The 20,568-nt window shown below is 31.9% G+C and overlaps 1 protein-coding gene across 4 annotated transcripts in view; it reads right to left on the minus strand.

Moving 5' to 3' along the window:
• Positions 1-20,568, minus strand: part of LOC135138927 (endothelin-converting enzyme homolog) — a 42,704-nt gene that overhangs the window by 13,973 nt on the left and 8,163 nt on the right. The window lies entirely within an intron of this gene.

The raw sequence follows: 20,568 nt of genomic DNA on the forward strand, positions 1-20,568 counted from the left end.
AGGCCAATTTTGTCCACACCCATTTTGAAATTCTTGAGATGGTTTATGGCACTGCTATTTACATTTTCAGTAGAACTCCTAATGCTTGTGGTACTTGAGTTTGCAGGCCATAAAAACGAACTCACTCTAGGACTACTATACATACTTTTTGGGCAGGGACGTTAAAATTCATCTAATGTTTCAATAGTGGATTTGCACACGTGCAAAAGGTAGGTTTAATTTTTGAAAGGTACAATAATTATTACATGTACAAGTAAGGATACTTTTGCGTTCTAACTCTGTTCTTTTCATTTTTTACTGTTAACAGGAGTCAAACTATTTATTTCCATATCGGTTTTGCGAAAGCTACTGGAGTGGGAATGCATTTTTACCTTCCACTGTTTACGTTATCATGCAAAAATTTGCATAAATACATATCCAGAAATTATTTGATTTTTCATCATTTTTACGTAAATTACGTTAATCTTTTAATGTTATTGGAGCAGATCGATAAATATATGACTTTTTTTTTAAGAAATAATCTACAAAATATCTTCGCATATGCCTACTCCAGAAAATTAAAACTGTGGACAATTTGACATACGCTCAGGATATTACTATTGATAATTTATTCCATATGCAAATCTACAATGAATATTCATCAGATGGTCAGCACTAAAAACTGCCTACAATTACGCTCTTTGTAAAAACAACAATTTGAAAATAATTAATATTGGGGTGTACTGTATTAAGAAAGTAAAGCATCATCACGTTCGTAACACGAATATAATATATTTTCCCAAATTCTCAGGTATATAATTAAAAACAACAAATACAGATAATTTCTCTACTCTGCAAATATACACGAAAGATCAGTAACCAATAATATTAATATTTTACAAGAGCAAGTATGTTCTAAAAATTGTAGTCGCAGAGCTTCCAGACTAGAGGGCCTAGTAAAAAATTAATTCAAACGTTCGTAGTGGTATTAATCTAAGAACTAGTGATCGATTTATGGACACTAAGGTATTGTTACGATGATCGGTGAATAAAATCGGCGTGGATAAAATTCAACAATTTATTTCTTACTAACTCAAATTTACACGGCTAACTACACACCGATTATATACAAAATAATTCCGGCGCCCTGACTGGACCCCGTCTTGACTGAACTAACGTTCCTGAAGGTGGCTATTTTAAACCCATACTTCTTTTCTAGATGTTCCGTGGTCGAGGTTTTTCTAAAGTGCCCATCGCGACTTCCGCTTCCAGGCTTTTCTTTAGCGAACGCCGTCCGACCGCCGTCACCGATGATGAGTCATCGTCGCGCATGAAAATCACCGGAAAAAACAACTCCTAGGAGGTCAAAAACTAGCAGGTCCGGCATTGGACGATGAGTATTTGTTATGAAGGAAAACTACTCCTTTTGGTTTTACAATTTCAAAGTTAAATTGTAATTTTTTTCCAAAAAATTTGCTTGTCTAGGATAATACCTTAATTACCCTAATAATATCCCTTATTGAATTAACTATTTACTATACCTAACATCACGTTAAAAGATTTCGGTTTTGCAATTCCAAAATTAAATTGTAAAATGTTGTTATTGAATTATGATTTTTTTTTCAAAAATTTGGATGTCTAGGTAAAATTTGACATTAATCGATCCAGTAGTTTCGGAAATTATCTGTCTCATAAAAATTGACATAGACGGAAACGGGAGACCGGCTTTTTCGTAGGTACCTCTTTGGCTTACGCTCGGGAAGTAAAAACTGAATATGTTGACACTTTACTTTAGTGACACCTGTTGCACATATGTCTGTATTTAATCTAGTGCTTTATCGCTACAAATATTTACTGTTCCATATCACATCGCTCTAATAGCAAGAATCTGTTTTATTGGTTCTATAACACAGCGCATACCTTTGTTTATCTATCCCTAAAATATTAAATAACCCTATTACGATTTTTTGTGGGCCTTTCCACCATAAAAAACTGAAATACTTTGGCAACGTCGCATTTCATTTCAAAAATACCTTAAAATTTACTTGTAAAATTTAGGAAGATGAGTGCCAGTCAGAATAGTAGGTTAAAAAAAAATTTTATGTTGCGCCTCAAAAACAAAGCCTCTGTATATTGAAACTCTCAAAATAACTTACTTACATTATCAAATTGCATCCCATGCTGAAAATATCACTTAAAACCAAAAAAGTCAGAATACATCTACATATTGTAATCAAAAATACTAAATTTTAACAGATTTATGCTGTATTATATTGCAATTTCGGTAACCGCTTTTTCTAATTCTCGATAGGATTTTCTATGTATCCTTCCGCAATGTGCTAACAAGGAAGCCCTACACCTCCTATTATAATGACGAGTATATTACTCCTGATCAGCAAGTTTCAAAAAGTCGTGATAATTTTTGGAATATTTTGATTTTGGTTTTAATCTTTTACAACAAATTTTTAACTTGTTATTTTACTGTTTCAAGCAATTTTTTTATTATGTAATTCTAACCACAATGTTGGCTTTTCGAAAAAATTACTTAACGAATTAATAAAAGATATGCATAGTAATACTAATAGGTACTACTACACTATTGAATTACAATCAGAATAGTTTTCTTTTTTCAAAACAAAAAAAAAACAAAGTCTTAATGAAACAATTCTCTTTTATGTTTGTAGCTTTAATCCTAGTATTTTTGTTTAAACTTTTGATAAACTGAAATCTCAAACTAGGTCTTTAAAAGCAAAGATATTAGAAGTAAGCTAACTAATAAAAGTATGGACAATAGACTTGTAATTAGTTGTAATAGAGTTTTTGAATTAAATTTTCGTTTTTACACTCAAACTGAATTCGATGTTTATTTATGAATTTTAGTTCAACGTAAGTATAGTTAAAATATTAAAATATTCTAGACCGCAGTATTCAATGTTGATTAAAACAAATGAGTTACTGTAAAATATTCTTGACCACAGTATTCAATGTTGATTAAAACAAATGAGTTAGTGCATTATGGTTAAATATGTCTAGCTTTATATAAAGCGTTAAACTTTAAATACAATATGTGTATGTTTCAACATTTAACTAGTAAATTAAGTACCTATTTTATCAAAATCATCACCTAAGACGAATGCCTTCCATTTCAAATTGTCATCTTCAATGGCACACACACTAACATTTGAAAATGTCTTCTTCCATTTTGCACCAAACAGATTATTATTTTTCTGTTACTATTTTCATATATATTCTGGAACATTTTTTGATTTATGTTAATGCAATAGTTCATAATCTTTTCAATTCTGTGCACATTATTCTGTTATTAAAGGGTTGTAGCAGATAATTTCCTACTGCATTTGCAGCATGGGCTGTAGCTCTATCTTGTGGAAAGTAGCACCAGTTAAGTCATCATCGTGCAGTGGCTATAGAAATAATTTAAATCTAATGTAATAATGTAGGGAATTATGCAGAATTAAGGGTATCGTGGAAAAAACTGGACAAATGAAACGTCTGTGAGAAACCGCGACCGAGACGCATCAGGTCATGGCACTGTGCACTGTTCTTGCCTTAGCAGATCGTTATTGATACGCTTCTATAAAGAAGAGTGATCGCCTTCACACCCGGAAAACTTGGCTAAAAATTTATTCCTTCAGGCAGGATCTGATATCCATTTTCAGAGATGCTACTGGGATAATACACAATCGCATCGAAAATATCTTGTTCTACACTGAAATCCATTGTTTGAAATTTTTTTATTTTAAGCTTGTCATTCCGTTCTATAAATCAGAATTACATAAATAAATAAGCTTTGTTAAACCCGCATCATATCTAAATTACAACAACAATTTTGACTAGCATAAAGAATGAAGTAAACGAGGAAAAAGAAAAAATAGCTTAACTATTCTGTGCATAAAATCTTGTTGTACTGCTAACTCTTTAAATATGGATGTTGTGAAGCATCTCTGTGACACTAAGGATTTTAATAGACTCTTTATAATTATACATTCACAACTCGGGACATTCCCGCCACTGAAATGATGATAAAAATCCATAACTGGTCCTGCGGAGCTTGGAGCTGAAAACCGGGCTGCTTCGTACTATTTTTGAGGGACAGTTGATAGAAAACAAACTCAAAAACTGGAAACAGTCGCCATTACTTAATAGTTATGTATGTATTAAAGGCATAATTAGGGAGATTATGGCACGAGGGAATGTTTAAAGCCCGACGAAGGAGGGCTTTTAATTTCCCGAGGGCCACAATCGACAATTATGCCCTTGGTACATACAACGTTTTATTTTATTTTAGGTTCTAAAATATGTTTAAGGAAATTTTGAGTATTTCCGTCAAAATTGTATGAATTGTGTCGATGCGAGCTTTAATACATAGCTGGCTATTATTTTGATATTGTTGTGGATACCACGTTGTTTATGCAAACTGAAGAAGCGGAAAACTTTTATTCAAAAGAAATTTTAGAAGAATTTGAAGTCGGCCAGGGAATGATTTGATGAAATATTATTTTTCCAACTTTAATAAAAATGTTATCATATCCAAGCTTGTTTGAATAATTAATTAATGTAAATGAATAATCAATCAATTAGCAATTTTTGACTGATTTGGGCCATAAAGACCAATTTATGCCCGCATTTGGGTGCTTATAAACATGATTATGGTTCTAAAATATGTAGAATAAAAATATTATATGTAAAACTTAAGTATGTCTTTGTTCTACTTATTTCACGGGAATCTAAATGTAAAATATTACTAATTAAGTGGTAAGAGTAATCCTAGGGCTAAAACCCATTTTTCAAACAAAACGACGTTGGAAATTATCTTGAACTTTTTCAGTCATCCTAACATTACTGATATACAAGTACTGTGGTAATCATATCAAGCTAGCAAATTCCAGAATAGAGCGTACTAAAGAACAATATATTTTTAATATATTTGAACATCAAATTCATTTAATACCCGAGTACAACACCCAACCTTCTTAGTAATTTATTAACAATCAATTGTATATGAAAGACAAACCTAACTTTTCGGTCGAATAAGACGCCTAGGTCACGTATTTTCGAAACTTTTACGATATATTTTGGATTATCTATGTTATAAATATAACTCAACAAATGAATTCAATTTATCAAACGAAATTTTGTAAGATTTAGCAAAGTTAACACCCACATCACTAGAAAAACACGGCGGAAAAATGGCTGCCAAATTTCTTTGCAATAACATGCAATTATTTAAATTCTTAATTATTTTATACGCATTTTAGTCATCTACCAAAAGAAATAAGTCTGAAAATTATTAAAATAAATAAAAGAATTATAGTACACCACCACGAATCTTGTGGCGCACCCGAACCAACAACCGTGTGATTTTTTAATTTTCTGCAATAGTTACTCATGAGTCATGACGCTGACGCTGACGTTAGTGTTTGAAAATATGAAACGAAGAATCAATTCCAAGTAAAGTAAATGTGGTATTTATAATTTAAATTGTCATAAATAAAAGATTTTGTTATGATTTCTAAAACATTTGAAATATTGGTGGCATCAACTTTGAATAACCTAGCTTTATTGAAATGAGGCTGGATATTCAGGCAATCCAAAATACACCCTTCAAGTTGAAGTGATGCAACACGTTTCACTGCTGACATAAGCGTCATGGGCAGTTAAAGCAGAAATTTACAAAATCACCCAGTGCAACAGGATATTTTTAATTGTAAGATATAAGTTTGTCTAAAAGCTTGGGAATAACCGACTGAATGAATACACACTCCCCTATTGATTGTGACGAGTTCTCTGTTTCCAGATTTAAAAATAAGAACTAATAACTTTTTTCCAGATGTTCGAAACCAAGCCCCGAGAAATGGATAAATTGAACAAAAAAGTAGGTATGGGTTTAGAAAGATTGAATACACAAACAACCAAAAATCTTGTTAAAATTTCGAAAAGTCCCACACTGTTAGCAGACCTTAAACTAAGAATAGCGTTCAATATTTCACTTAACAAAAACAAACTCAAATTGAAGTATGTTGTGCAGTTCACTTTTATTTTAGAATAATCAACACTGGTTTGCGAATTTCTATAAAACTGTTTTAAAATAATCAGTAAATAAATTGGATGCTCAACTGATGTTTCATTGTTATATTTCATTATACATATTTGGAAGACCTTTCATATTATTTTTATCTTTCCAGAATTTCTAAAAAGAGCTAGATTTAGAACAGATTTCATCATCATTCATCAGACATCACATTGTTTGCAAATAAATCGCATCCCCGTGTCTGCAGTTACTTCCATTACCCTTAAAACCATTTTGCATTTTAAAATCTTCCTGGACGTTTTGAAGTCACTGCAAATTGTTAATCAAAATAAACCTGTTTATATCCCCCCCCCCCCCCCAATTGATGACGTTATCCCAAAATTTTGCCGAATAAATTCGACCTAAAATGTGCAAAGTATGAAGAGTTTATAAGATATGCAGAATATTTTGTCGATTATAGCTTACTACTTAATAGTTTTGATCCTCTGTTTTGAGGGGACAAACTTATTCAAATCAAACTAATTTCAACATGACATTCTTCCAATGTATAAACATAAACACTTTCATATTTTCTAGATATTTCATAACACCTAGACAAGGCCATAGCTAAGGGGAGGCTAGGGGATGCTGAGCCTCCCCTAGATCTACACAAGTTATAATTAACCAAATGTGAATTACAACTTCGAAAATCAAAATAAAATGTAGTGTTTCATTCAATAAGCCGAAGTCAGAGCAATAAAAAAATCTGAACCGTCGGCATTGTGATCCGGTTGTACCAATTCGTAGAAAACATTTAGTTTAGTTTCTGTTTTACTCTCACGTCTACAGATTGATAAGTGTTATCGCGAGTTTTCTTAAATTACAAATGCAATAAATGATTTTCAGTTCAGTCTTCAGTCGCACCTCTGTTATTATTACATCAGGCAGACGTGATTAAATTATTTCGTTATTTTATTGATTATAAATCACTATTCAATAATAACAATAATACAATAGGAGAATATTATTAGTTTTACAATGCATCTATCCAAACTGATAGATGCATGTCCTTGCAAAAATATGGATGACACCAACACAAAATTTTGTAATAGAAAACTTCACTTGTAACAAACGGTTAACACGTTTCTTTACCTTTACTCCAACATTAGATACATATTTTTATTTTAGCTTATAATGGTTGCCATAAAAAACAATAAAACTCGCAAAATCAACATAAAACTTCAAACAAGTTTAAACAATAATTTTATGTATATATTTTTTCGGCAACAAAAAAATTAAATATCACGTTGACCGGCAAAGAACACCTTAATTCAATTCGTTATAAATTTACTCCAAAATTGTACTCAGGCAACACCCAATTTCCTTTACTATTAACGTGGTCAAATGCAAAATATTGTCACGTACCGAATTTTACAGAATTATTCTGACTGAGCCTTATTACTAGAGAGCGGATTTCTAGGTTTAATGCTTTTTGTGAAAAATGTAAGCACTTCAAAACTTTTTTATATCTGTAACTATGATACTATTTGGAGTCATTTGACACATTTTTTTTTTAATGCTTATTTGCTTTTTTTTCAATTTTATGCATATTAAAACTTATATGCTTATTTAATGCTTTTTTCGACGAATATGAGTTTTAATGCATATTTTGTTCAAATGCCGGCCTTGTCGGGATGACAAATACTTGTTAGTTAGCCGTATCGTATCGTATGCATTTTACCTGGACTTGACCATTGAAGTACACTTACTCAAGACCCTTTCTGTGAATAGGTTCCGGTCGTTTGGGTAATAAAATTTTATTATAGGATTGGAAAAATACTCCATAGATTTTATGACTTTAAATCCTTACTTCCGTTGATAATGAATTAAAGCTTTTAACCAGATGTTCTTTTTCGGCATTTTGCGGCAAGACCGTTGAAGATTTTCTAGAAAAAAGGATTATTGTACCCAACTATCTACCTTAAAATTTTTCTAATGGAAACTTTTAAGTAAATGAACCGTTTATTTCACAACCATCAGTCTATCGCATCTGTCGTAGTACAGTGTTATACTTGGTTTTCCCTTGTTTCATGTTGAGTTCTTTTTGGTAATATTACTAATATTTTAAAAGAATGCCGAAAGTAAAATCGACGCCGGATGAGTGGATAAGGGATTTTCCAGAATTAAAATTAGAAAACAACAAAATATTCTGCAGAGCATGTGTGAAAACCGTAAGCCCACTAATTTTTTTTTATCTATTTTCCTTTGTTAATCCTGCATATGTACGTTGTTTTAGATTCAAAGTGATAAAAAATATAACGTGACGCAACATGTCAGAACGACTCTTCATGTAGAAAGGAAGAAAATGTTTGAAGTTTCTAAAATTAAACAGCAGACCATACATGAATCTGTTGCATCTACTTCCACAAAAGATGAGCAGTTTCAGTTTAATTTCGATTTATGTAAAATGATGATCCAGTCCAATATACCTTTAAAAAAATTGGAGAAAGGCCCTCTTCAAGAATTCCTTGAAAAACTCTGCAATCGACATATTCCGGTTGAAAGTACTCTCCGAAAAAATTATGTAGGCCCAGTGTTTCAGCAAGTTTACAACGAAGTTAAACATCGCATTGGAGATAATTATTTATGGTTCGCTGTCGATGAAACAACCGATAGTTGTGGAAGATACGTGGCAAGTTTAATTGTTGGAATTTTAAATGAAAATTTCCCTAGTCGAGGGTATGTTGTAAGTTTGAAAATGTTAGATAAAACAAATGGCAATACGATTACCAGATTTGTAAATGACAGTCTTACGTCACTATTTTTGCCAAATACCGTACCGGCAAATAAAATTTTATTGATGATCTCGGATGCAGCTCGTTATATGTTGAAAGCAGGGAATAATCAAAAAATATTGTACCCCAATTTAATTCACTCTACTTGCATTGCCCACGGTTTAAACAGAGTGGCTGAAGGAATACGTTTGGAGTTTCCTACTGTTTATAAATTAGTGGCAAATGGTAAAAAGATTTTTGTTAAAGCCCCACTAAGAGTGCAACATTTTAAGGAAAAAATTCCAAACATACCATTGCCCCCAGAGCCGATTATAACGAGGTATGGAACATGGTTACAGGCCACATTTTATATTGACAAATATATCAAAGAATTTGAGGAAGTAGTTACGGAGTTTAGCGAAGATTCTTCTCAATCGATTAAATATTGCATAAATATTTTGGAAAACAAATATTTGCGACAAGATCTAGCTTTTCTAAGAAGCAATTATCAATTCGTATGTGAGGTAATAGAAAAGTTAGAAAAACCCAACATGTTGTTGGTAGATGCCATAAACTTAGTAAAAGAATTTAAACAACAAGCAAACGCAGTAAGGGGTGATATTGGTACTAGAGTATTTCAAAAACTTGACGAAGTGTTAAATAAAAATGCAGGTTTCGGTGTTCTTTCCGACGTTGCTCGTGTTTTACAAGGCCAGAAGGTGGAAAATTTGGAGTTAGATTCAACATTAGTTGCAAAATTCAAATTTGCGCCAACAACGAGTGTGGATGTAGAACGCACATTCTCCAATTTTAAACACATTTTAAATGATCGGCGAAAAAATTTTACAGTGGACAACTTGGAACATATTACAATCATAAATTGTTTTAAAGAAAACTGAAATACGTGTGTAAAATATAAAGTCTAGGATTATTGTAATTATATTTTATCCAAAGTTCTAAGAAGTGTTCTTTGATTTGTAATATGATTATGTTTTTAATGCTTTTTTGCTTAAAATAAAACTTTTTTAATGAAAATGTTATGCTTATTTAATGCTTTTTTGCTTAAAATAAAACTTTTTTATTGAAAATGTTGTGCTTATTTAAGCGCTTATTCTTAATTTTTTTGTGCTTATAAATCCGCTCTCTACTTATTACTTAGTCAAATGTCGCAATGCCGGTACCGATTGTACGATTTACGGAAACAGTTTCAACTATGTGTCGTTGAGAAGGGTTAGCTTTATTACCCAATCGACCGACGATTGCACACGACGCTTCTTCATGACAGAGTAAAATTTTCGAAATAGTTTCCTTTACGGATTGATGACCAGATAGCTCACGCTGTTTGACTTCACCCACAGACTCAGGAATACGTAGAACAATTAAGCAATTTCCCCAACGGATGCATTCTGTAGCTTCCAGCACGGCTTCTTCAAACTTTAAGCTGGGTTGTTGAACCACAATGTGTCTTTTCACCTTTTCCGCCATCAGATCCTTGGTTTCTTTTCGTAGTTTTTGTTTTCTGATATCCGTTCATTGATGCACTTTTTTATGGAAGGTGGAGGTCAAGGAACTGATTGTGGCAATTCTGGATCCGGTGGTAGAACAGGAGTTGTGGGCGCATGGCACGTCTTTTTATCCGCGCAAATGATATACCGACGGTAAAATTGCCTGTTCACCATAAAGCATCCACTTAAATTCTTTTAAATATTTCAAAACTGCCACCACCGCTAGCTGGAAAAATGGGGGGAGTGTCGAAAATCTACTCGTAAATGATCTATATTTATCATGGCTGCGGTATGTAATAAATTAGGGAGATTTAGAAAATTTTTCATTTTTCATGAAAATGTGTGACGGTATTGCGTCTAAATGGTTTTATCAACAGCACAGTTTTCATTTATTATTAAATATCAACCTTTCTACAAAAAACTTTTCACTTAGCAAATGTATAGTAACAGCAAATACTAAATAAACTCCGTCCATATCCTTCTAAATTACAAAATACCTACGCACTACAGGGTATATGGAAACTTTCAATAAAATAGGCAATAACTTTATATATATATATATGATTAGGTTTCCCTACAGGCCGGTGGCCCATTTACAGGGGAACGGGGGACATGCACAACACCCAGAGCCAGGCGGGAATCGAACCCACGACCCAAGGTGTAGCGGGAAAGCAGGAAGCTACCTAACCCACCCGGGACCTCTTCAGTAGATTCGTTTATATTTGTTAAACCTGTTTAGATACTTTTGATTATTCTGTATTTTATGTAAAAAAAGCGAGTCTGCTTAGGACCACACGAACTTCGATGGGTCATTCGATACATTTAAATTCAATGTGGTTTAAAAACAGCAGTTAAGACTGATTTTTCTTTTGAGTAATCCACATCGACATCCCCACGCAAAATCATCAGTAACTGATGTAAGTCCCCATTGAACCGTGTAGACGTTGTTGTTGCATAAATGAGCAAATTTTCATGGGTGAATTCGATAACATTATTTAAACTTTGATTAGGTGAGTGCAGCGATTGCCTTCCCCTGGCTCGCTCGACTCTCAACCCGAGTTTACTCGAATGAGCGTTTCATCCCTTAGCCTGAGGGATCACACTCATTTTTCACAAAAATTGTCTGCGAGGTGCGCCTACGAAGCTTTGATTTTAAAAATATTGGTCTAAAAAAAGGTCTTGTTAATTTAACTCTGCAAGGCCCGTTCTATGACGTTAATGTCATAAACTCATGAGTTTCACGTCTGTTATGTAAAACTGAACAGACGTATGTATTTCACGAAAGCTGCGAAGCAATATTTTGACCATTTTTTTTATATAACTCGTATCACATGTAGATATTTTTGTAGTATTATAGCTGCCTCGTGCCCCGATAGGCCTAATACCAGAAATGTTATTTGTTTACGTCTTTTACGAAAATACCAAAAATATACTTTACTGTGAGAGTTGTACTAAATGACATTTTGAAATCCGTACTTAGCGTCGAAATTGTTCTGGTGGCAATCTTACTGTCGACCCCTTTTTCTCACTTGAAGTAAAATTTATAGAATCAATTTATTTCCCATTTGTTGAATGTCATATAAATATTTTTAGTTTCTTTTTTCCAAACTTCTTCAGAGCCAAACTAACCAAAATGGGTTTTCTGGTTAGAAACTAACCAATTATGTAACACACTGAAGTTAATTAATCCTGAAGAAGATTGAATTAAAAAAACGAAACGTAGACTTAAAAATTAACACATTTGTTCCCATCAATTTGGGTAAATTTATTATGTATATGCTACTAATTAAATTTAGATCATATTTAAATTTTAAATAAAAATTGTTACCTGTGCTTGGGATTTTAACCTAAAACCGCCTATTGGGTTTTTTTAATTTAAAGTATCACCTACTTTTGACGACTTTCTTCCCAATTTGTTTAATGACCACCACCTTGAAAGTTTATTTAAAATATATAATTTTATAATTAACTAATTTAACTTTCATTGCATAAAGATCACACTGAGAAAATTTAAATATTGCTGTATATCGGTTCATATAATATATCTATTCATATCTAACATGAAACTGTAGGTGGTTCCAGACCTCTGTTAAATGAATTTACAAAATTAGTCAAACGTTATTTCGACTTTCCCTCGACCCTAAAGTACAAAATACAGCTTCGAAAAATTATCAAATTTAACTTTGAGTATTTTTTTATGATGACTCCTATTAGGTAAAATTAATATATGTGTGGATTGTTAAAGCACATACAACGAATATGCATATGTTTCTAGTGAGTTTTTCCATATAAACATCTTTTGATGACGTCGTCAACATTTTAGCAAGGACACATATATCAATCACAGCAGATGAAGTGTAGTAAGTTAGTATAATATACTAACAGCACAACAGTACTGTATTCTCAAATTTTCAGGGGTAATTCTTGATTTAATGAATAAAATATATTGCCCCATTCATTAATTTTTTGAGACACCCTGTAAGTATAAATAATTCTAAAAGCTATGAGTGTTTTGATACCACAAGTATAAAGTCATAGTATGTTGCATATTTCAAGGAGGAATTATCAGACAAAACTTTAAGATGACTGAGAGAACAAATGAATAGATTTTGATTAACCATTTACCATTTACCATAATTACGACCTTAAAACGTTTGCTAGTTTTTAGAGCATTGGGTTTTGCAGTTTCAAAGTTAGATTGCAGAATGTTGTTATACAATATTCATTTTTTTTTTTTCAGAAATCTGGATGTCTAGTCTAGAACTCGAGAGTAAAAACTCAACACGGATTCGTACATCACAAGTACATGAATAATGAATATCTTATTTTATGATAATTTACAAAAGTCTATTGTTGTAAATTTTGGAGATGACATCTTCCCATTAATGGTGGGGATGATTAGTCAAACTTTAGTTTGCGTTTTAAAATCGGCACAGACAAAAGGACAGACGGACAGACGACAGGCAGACTTTTTCTTACTGGGTCATGAAACATCTAGAAATCATGAAAGTGGCAAGTCGCCCGATGGACCCGATTACTATACTTCCTAGGCCTACGCTCACGAAGTAAAAATGTGAATATATTGATAAACCACAAGTATAGGCTCTTGAGTCTATGCATTTTTAGATTTATTCGGTAAAAATTTGAGACAAAGTTATCAACTTTCTTTGGGAGGATATATAAACGAGTAAATTTTGATCAAACATTTACTATACTTGCAACAACAGTACAACGTTTGCAAGATTTCATAGCTTTAGGTTTTGCCCTTTCAAAGTTAAACTGCAAAATGTTGTTACAAGATTTTGATCTTTTTGCAAAAATTTGCATGTCTAGGGTTGAAAATCAAGATGGATTCATAAACATATAGGTATGTCATTTTATAAAATTTAACTAACATTTATTCGACAAAATTGTAAGATGACGTCGTCAATTTTTAGGAAGATCGTAAATGGAAAAATTTTGATTAACGATCTTCCATTCTTTTGATAATTTTAAAATATTTGCAAGATTTTCAAACTTAAATTTTTTACACAGATATGGATGCCTTTAGTAAAAACTCAATACGAATTCATAAACCACAAATAGGGTTAATATACATATAAACTTTGACAACAATTGATCCGGTAGCTTAGAAAATTACCTGTGTAATAAAAATTGACGCGGACAGACAGCAAACAGACAGACGAAAAGGACAAACTTATTCGTATTTTGAGAGTCATGAAACGTCGAGAAAACATAAAAGTAGTCAGTCGCCCGATGGACTCGATTACAATACTTCCTTGCCTTACGCAAGAGAAATAAAAATTACATAAAGTTATTTAGACAGAATTTCCATTGCCTCCGAAGCAAAGTCAAACAATTTTTTTAAATGTCCCTCATAAATAATTATAAAAAAATAAAAATTGGCCCAAAGTTATTTCGACAGAACTTCCCTCGCCCCTAAAGTACAATAAACCTCAAGCTTTTTCGAAATATTATAAAATTGGACTTTGCGAATTTTATTTTTTTTTTATGAGAATCCTTATAAGTTAAAAGAAAAATATGTATGTAGCGGTAAAGTAAAGGTAAAGAAGCGTGCTGTGTTCCAAATGAAAAAGATCTTGTGATGACGTCATCAACATTTTTCCAAAGACACGTATATCACTTTGGATAGGTGCAGTGTAATACGAATTATAACAATTTTGTATTCCCAAATTTTCGGGAAAACGGAGTTCCCGAATTTAATCAATAGAATAAATTGACTCATTCAGTAATTTTTTTTAATCACCCTGTATAAGAGATTTAAAAACTTTTAATACAATGATAAATCCCAAGTATGGATTCATCATATGTTGCACATTTTAGATTCGGCAAAATTAGTTTTTTGGGAGGTTAAAAGAATAAATTTTGCTTAACGATTTACCAAGATACGATCACCTTAAAATATTTACAACATTTCTGAGCAACTGGTTTTGCAGTTTCACAATTATATTGCAAAATATTGTTCAATTTTAAATTTTTTCAAAAATTCTGGATGTACAGGGTGAACATTCGACATGAATTCACACACCACAAGTACGGAGGATCTTATTTTATAAAATTAAAACAACTTTTTATTATAAATTTGCGAGATGACGTCATCAAATTGTTGGTGGGGATGATTAGCCAAATTTTGGTTAGCATTTAACCATCTACATGATATTTCTAACATACATACAAAATTTGACAACAAACGGTCCAGCAGTTTCGGAGATTACGTGTCTAATAAAAATGGATACAGATAGATAGACAGACAGACAGACGGAAACGAGAGACCCCTTTTTTCGTACTACAGAGGTCATGACACGTCGAGAAAATATGAAAGTGGCAATTCAGCCGATGGACTCGATTACTATACTTCCTTAGCTTACGCTGGGGAAGTAAAAATGTATTACTAAAGCCCAAAATGTTAGCGATGACGTCATTAATTGCCTCGAAGGGAGGAACATATAGATATGTTTAAATCGTTGTTCTGTAAATTCTGTAATCATTAAATCAATGTTAATATCTTGTCAAAATTAACAAAAAAAAAAAAAACGTTTCGTATAATGTAAGACAATAAATTTTAAAATTTTGTGTTATGGTTTCTAAGTGAATCTGTAAAATTTGGCTAATCATTCCATTTTTTCGTTAGAATGATCAGACAAATTTTGGTTGGTAAGTATTTTACAATCACACAGAAGGAAATTAAAGACCTACTTTTTCATATTCTAGAAGGGGTTGAAATTTTGGCAAAACATGAAAACAGCGAGTTAATTTTTGTTAAATTGCAACGTAATGAAGTTATTAATTAGCATGACACTGTTTCATCGCCCCTCGAATAACTAAATGCGTAATTTGTGCGATTTCTTTCAGTATTGTGAATTAAATGTTTGGAGAAAACTACATGCGTTTGGAGAAATTAAAAGCAGATTCGTAAACAGCATAGAAAGTAAATTAGAAACGTATGTTTTCATTTATAAATAATTTCAAAAATGTTGGCCTTTGCAGAGCAGTATTATTAACAGATTTCAGTATAAAAAATTCCAATTTTTCAGCAACTTTTTTATTCCCCAAGCTCATATAATTAATTGTATATCATTTTAATAAGTTTCGTTCCGACTTCATAATTCTGCTAACAAGTCAAACTTTTTTTCTACTCCAGACTCTTCAAAGCGTACTTTCCTTCATATAATAAGCTTTAATGACCATTACAGGAACCGCTGGACTTTGTTTAAACGTTGTTTTAACTTGTTATTTTAGTGTAACAAAATTATATAAGATTACGAGCACCTAGACCTAGAAGGAGATGTCTGTGTAATCTAAAAGATACTGTCATAATCGTCACATCGTCTTATTTAATCTTGACACTATCAAAAGTGTTTTCACTAAAACTAATTAAATGGGAAGGTCTTTTGATAACTTCACATAACTAGAAGTTTCAGAGATTTGTTCCCTAAAGTAAAGTGCAATAAAAAACAAGCATGCAAAGTTCAGCAAATATTTTAAGCTAGATGTAGTAACCACTTTTGCTTAGTTAAATATCGCAACTACATTATAAAAAGCATCAATGGCACGAATGATTTTTCCAAAACAATTTTTAACATTAAAAAAGAAATTTAATCATTAAACTAAGCAACTGTAGAAAATAATAACAAATTTAATAATAATTATTATTATTATTAATCAGGAAGCCAGATCTCGCAAGCTTTATTTCTAGCATTTCAGCCACCACTCTTAGGGCTATATTTTGAATTTTCAGAATTATTTATGACTTGTTTATTATATTGAAGCCAAATACACAAATTAATAAATCGCACCGTTTCTTTCATTTGTGCTGAAACCGGCGCTGACACCTCATTAAATTTCTCGGGAGCTGTATTCGTTCAGCTATACTCGTTCAGTTTCAAGGATTTTTAAAGATAATTCCATTTATTAATAAAAATAATAATTATTTCCGTTAAAATTAGTAACCCGAATTCATTTTGAACGCAGAGATAAATATTTGTTTTCAATTTATCCGTTCAATTTTGCTGTGAACGCCATCGACTGCGTTAAATTTGGTGAACATTGCGGCCTCTGTTGTTCTATTTCTGTGGATTCCTCCATCTCGTAGACAACTGTTAACGTCTGTTATCGGAATTGTCAGAGAATTAAACGATCTCTTTCCGCGTGTTTCTTTATCGAGATGGCATCTAAAGGGTACGAAATGACGGTACATGTATGTTGGAACATTGGGTGTGAGGGAAAGATCATTGTGGATTTCGAACTAAAGATTTCCGAGGCCGTGAATTCCAGGTTCCAGGTCCGTTTCCTGTGTGCCAATAACACAAAACAACCGACCCTCGTTTCTCCCTTTCTCGTGTGGTTTTACAACTTGTATCAACGAAGAGAGATAGAATGAGACTAAATTTAAGGTTTACACAAATAAAATTGCTAAGTAGAGTTTTTAAGGTGACAATTAAAGCGTAGCGTAATTTTGAAATGAATAGAATGAAAATGTTTCTGTACTTCTTGGTTAAGAATGAATTTTTCAGAAACTCGAGTTAAAAGTGTTGCTGATATGAAGCGGACAATATAATTAACAATCCCCACTTAAACTCTATACTAACTAGTATGTCAAAAATTGATTGGTCCACAAGTTTATGAGTACTGGTAACTGCAACACAATGTCATTAACATCGTCAGAAAGCAACATGATGGGATGTAATTACGGAATCAATGAATAAGTATAAGCACTCCTTTATGATTATGTGATTGAAGCCTATTATTTCATAACAGATTTACAGACATTTCAACTTACCAAATTATAGGGTATCTATATTAATTATAATTAGTATCACCATAAGTTAAATATTGATATTGTGTACCCATTTACTTCCATAAACTGATGTTCATAAATTTAAAAATCATTTCACGTAAGTGTTTTTTTATCGGCATTGTACCGCATTTCACAAAAGGCACTAAAAGCTTAAATTAGACCAATAGACCAGAATTGTAAATTTATTATCGTGTTTTTAATTAATGAAAAAAAGATAATTTCCGAAAAGCGGATGTTTTCACGTTGTTTTTGTTTTCTACTTTTTTAATTATACTCTTCGAGATATATCTGCAGATAAGAGCCGTTGTTATTACGGTAATAATTATGAAAACTAATTCTAAACGAAAAACAAAAGTCCCACATTGTTTATTAAAGCCTAGTTATCACATATTTAATAATATAGCAAGATTTCCAAATGTGAGAAAATTTTGCAATTCACATTTTAACTCTGGTATTCGTCGATTTTCAGGAAGGTTTAATTTTCATGACAAACTTAGGCCCCAACATTCCAGGGCAAAATAAACATATCTTAAAAGATCAGTCGAACATTTATTTTGTTTTGATCGAAGTGAATTGCGGGCCCTCTTCATTTCTCTAAAAATAAACAATCAAAACGGTGCTTTTAAGATTCTACGCATAAAAATAAGACTTCAAGAAAACGCCGACGTCGGTATACTTATTTACATTAGAACATTGTCGATTGATTTTTCATCTGTTTGAGTTTCTTCTAGAGCTTCCAACTAATGAAATGTAATCAAACTCTCTGTTTCTATTTGGAAAACGCAATAAAATTTATCAGTGTGGTAAAGGCAATATTTATCTGTTGCGTTAGATAAGAACATTACCGACTGTGGCTGTTAAATTATGTGCACGAAATAATAATAAACCATTTATCATCAGACGGCTAATCCTTGATGAAGAGCAGAGATAAAAATTGGAGGCAATTATGTAATGAAAGCCGAGTTATCGACTCGCCGGATTAATAACCGTGGATGAGAAATAAATAACAATGGTCTACAGTTATTTAGACAAAACCTCCCTTGCCCCTAAACAAACTGAAGGTCTGAAACAATTCTACAAAACAACGTCTCAAAGTACACTTTTCAATAAACATTTAAGTAACTTTTGTGATGACGTAATTAACCCTGTTCTTGTTATTCTATAATTAAATCAGTCTTTAATAAATATGTTGTTAAGATTTCATAGAAATGAAATTATCATCATTTGAGATGGAAAAACCAAGACAGATCTAATTACGACTGTCCAAACTTTAACGAGGGAATATTCCGCCATAAGACACTTATTTATTTAAACTCGACACTCAACAGCGAACACGAACTCATCTTTTCAAGTTGCGGAAAAGAAGTTTCGAATAACACTAAGGCGGCATTTTATCGTTAATCAAGTTTTTGAATCGTAAAATTCTCTTCTTGTTGATGTAGTACATAAAGGGCGTTCAGTGATTGAGTATATACTTAATTTATAATTTCCCATAGTTCGGCCTCTGTGCAATTGCGTTTTTTAACAATCGCAATGAAATTGGGGAATCAAGAGCCATATTTCTGTCGAAGTTGTTCAAAGCTGTCTCGCTGCTTTCATTTCGGTAACTAGATTTAATTTAATTATTTAAATTCTCGATTATTTATGACTATAATCGCTCCATTTTTCATATTCAGAAAAAAAAACTATGAAATCGAATAAAAAAATATATACAGTGCCAATTAAAAAATTCAGCTGACCGTCATCTGTCGTTCCTCAAAAAAAAGTCAGCTGGCCTCCTATTATAGTGTTTTCACAACGATTTTATTTGGTTTATCGTTTATTTAAATCAGGTAAAAAAATAAGCAACACCCGGTATATACATGGTGGCCAAAAATCGTGCACTAATTGTATGACACGTTGTTATAGACTGTTTATTAAACAGAGAAAAAATAATTTCAACAATCCTTGGGCCTAGATAATGAAAACACAGCTTTTCAAAGTTTAAATTTATTTCACTACTTATTCGTATTATGGGTACATCTAATCGATGGGACTTTCATTATTCAAAATAATTTATTTTGAAGGTACCTTGCCTTTATCCATCGTTTTCGTAACTTTATATCACAAACAAAAACTTTTTTGATCTACATATTTAACTAATTTGATATTTTGTTTTTGAAAGTGAATGCCAAACTGACCAAAGGGTTTTTTTACTTTTCTCCAACTTACACTTGTAAAATTAATCATTTACCGCTAAATTAGTCGCCATTTTTTGAGCACCCTGTGTGTGCGTGTAAAAATCTAAGCTATTATAATTTTTAAATTTTCATATTTGATATATTTCATTTTCAAATTGAACACTCTGTATTTATTTGTTGCATCGTACTGTTTTCGATCCCTTTCTTTAGATACACCCATATGTTGGTGTTCGTTAAAAAAAATCTTTTAATTGTAATGTATTAGACAATGCTTATCATCAATGAAAGAAAATAATATTACATATTTTTTTATAAACAGACTGTATGCAGACTCAATTTTATATTTATATTTTGTTTACGTATCTATAAAATAACGCTGTACAAGTGACAAAAATCACTTTATTACGATTTTTTGTGAACCTTATAGGTGTCAACAAATTGTTATAGAAGTCGAATAATTTGGCAAATAATGTCTGCAGAGAGAAATATAACATAGTGCTCTATTTAAAAAAAACTAAGTTGTTATGTGCCTTCTCAAAAGAAGATATTGTCTAGAGCTGAAAATATGTTACTTTATAGAGCTCAAAAAAAGTAGTACAACTGTTGTCACTGATTATTTTTTACCTCTAATATTCTTCGTACCTTATTTTTAAGATGTGTTTTTTCACAGGTAATATTGTTGATCATTTTTTGTAAAAAAAAATGTTTGTGTGTGCTAAAAACGAGTAACAGCTTCCGAGATTCAGTCTTTTTGTTGTCACTTTGTACCGTTGTTCAAATTGTT

The sequence above is a fragment of the Zophobas morio genome, unplaced genomic scaffold (genome assembly GCF_036711695.1).
Source record: "Zophobas morio isolate AGI-343-1 ecotype UQ-CSIRO unplaced genomic scaffold, CSIRO_AGI_Zmor_V1 ptg000030l, whole genome shotgun sequence".
Classification (NCBI taxonomy): domain Eukaryota; kingdom Metazoa; phylum Arthropoda; class Insecta; order Coleoptera; family Tenebrionidae; genus Zophobas; species Zophobas morio.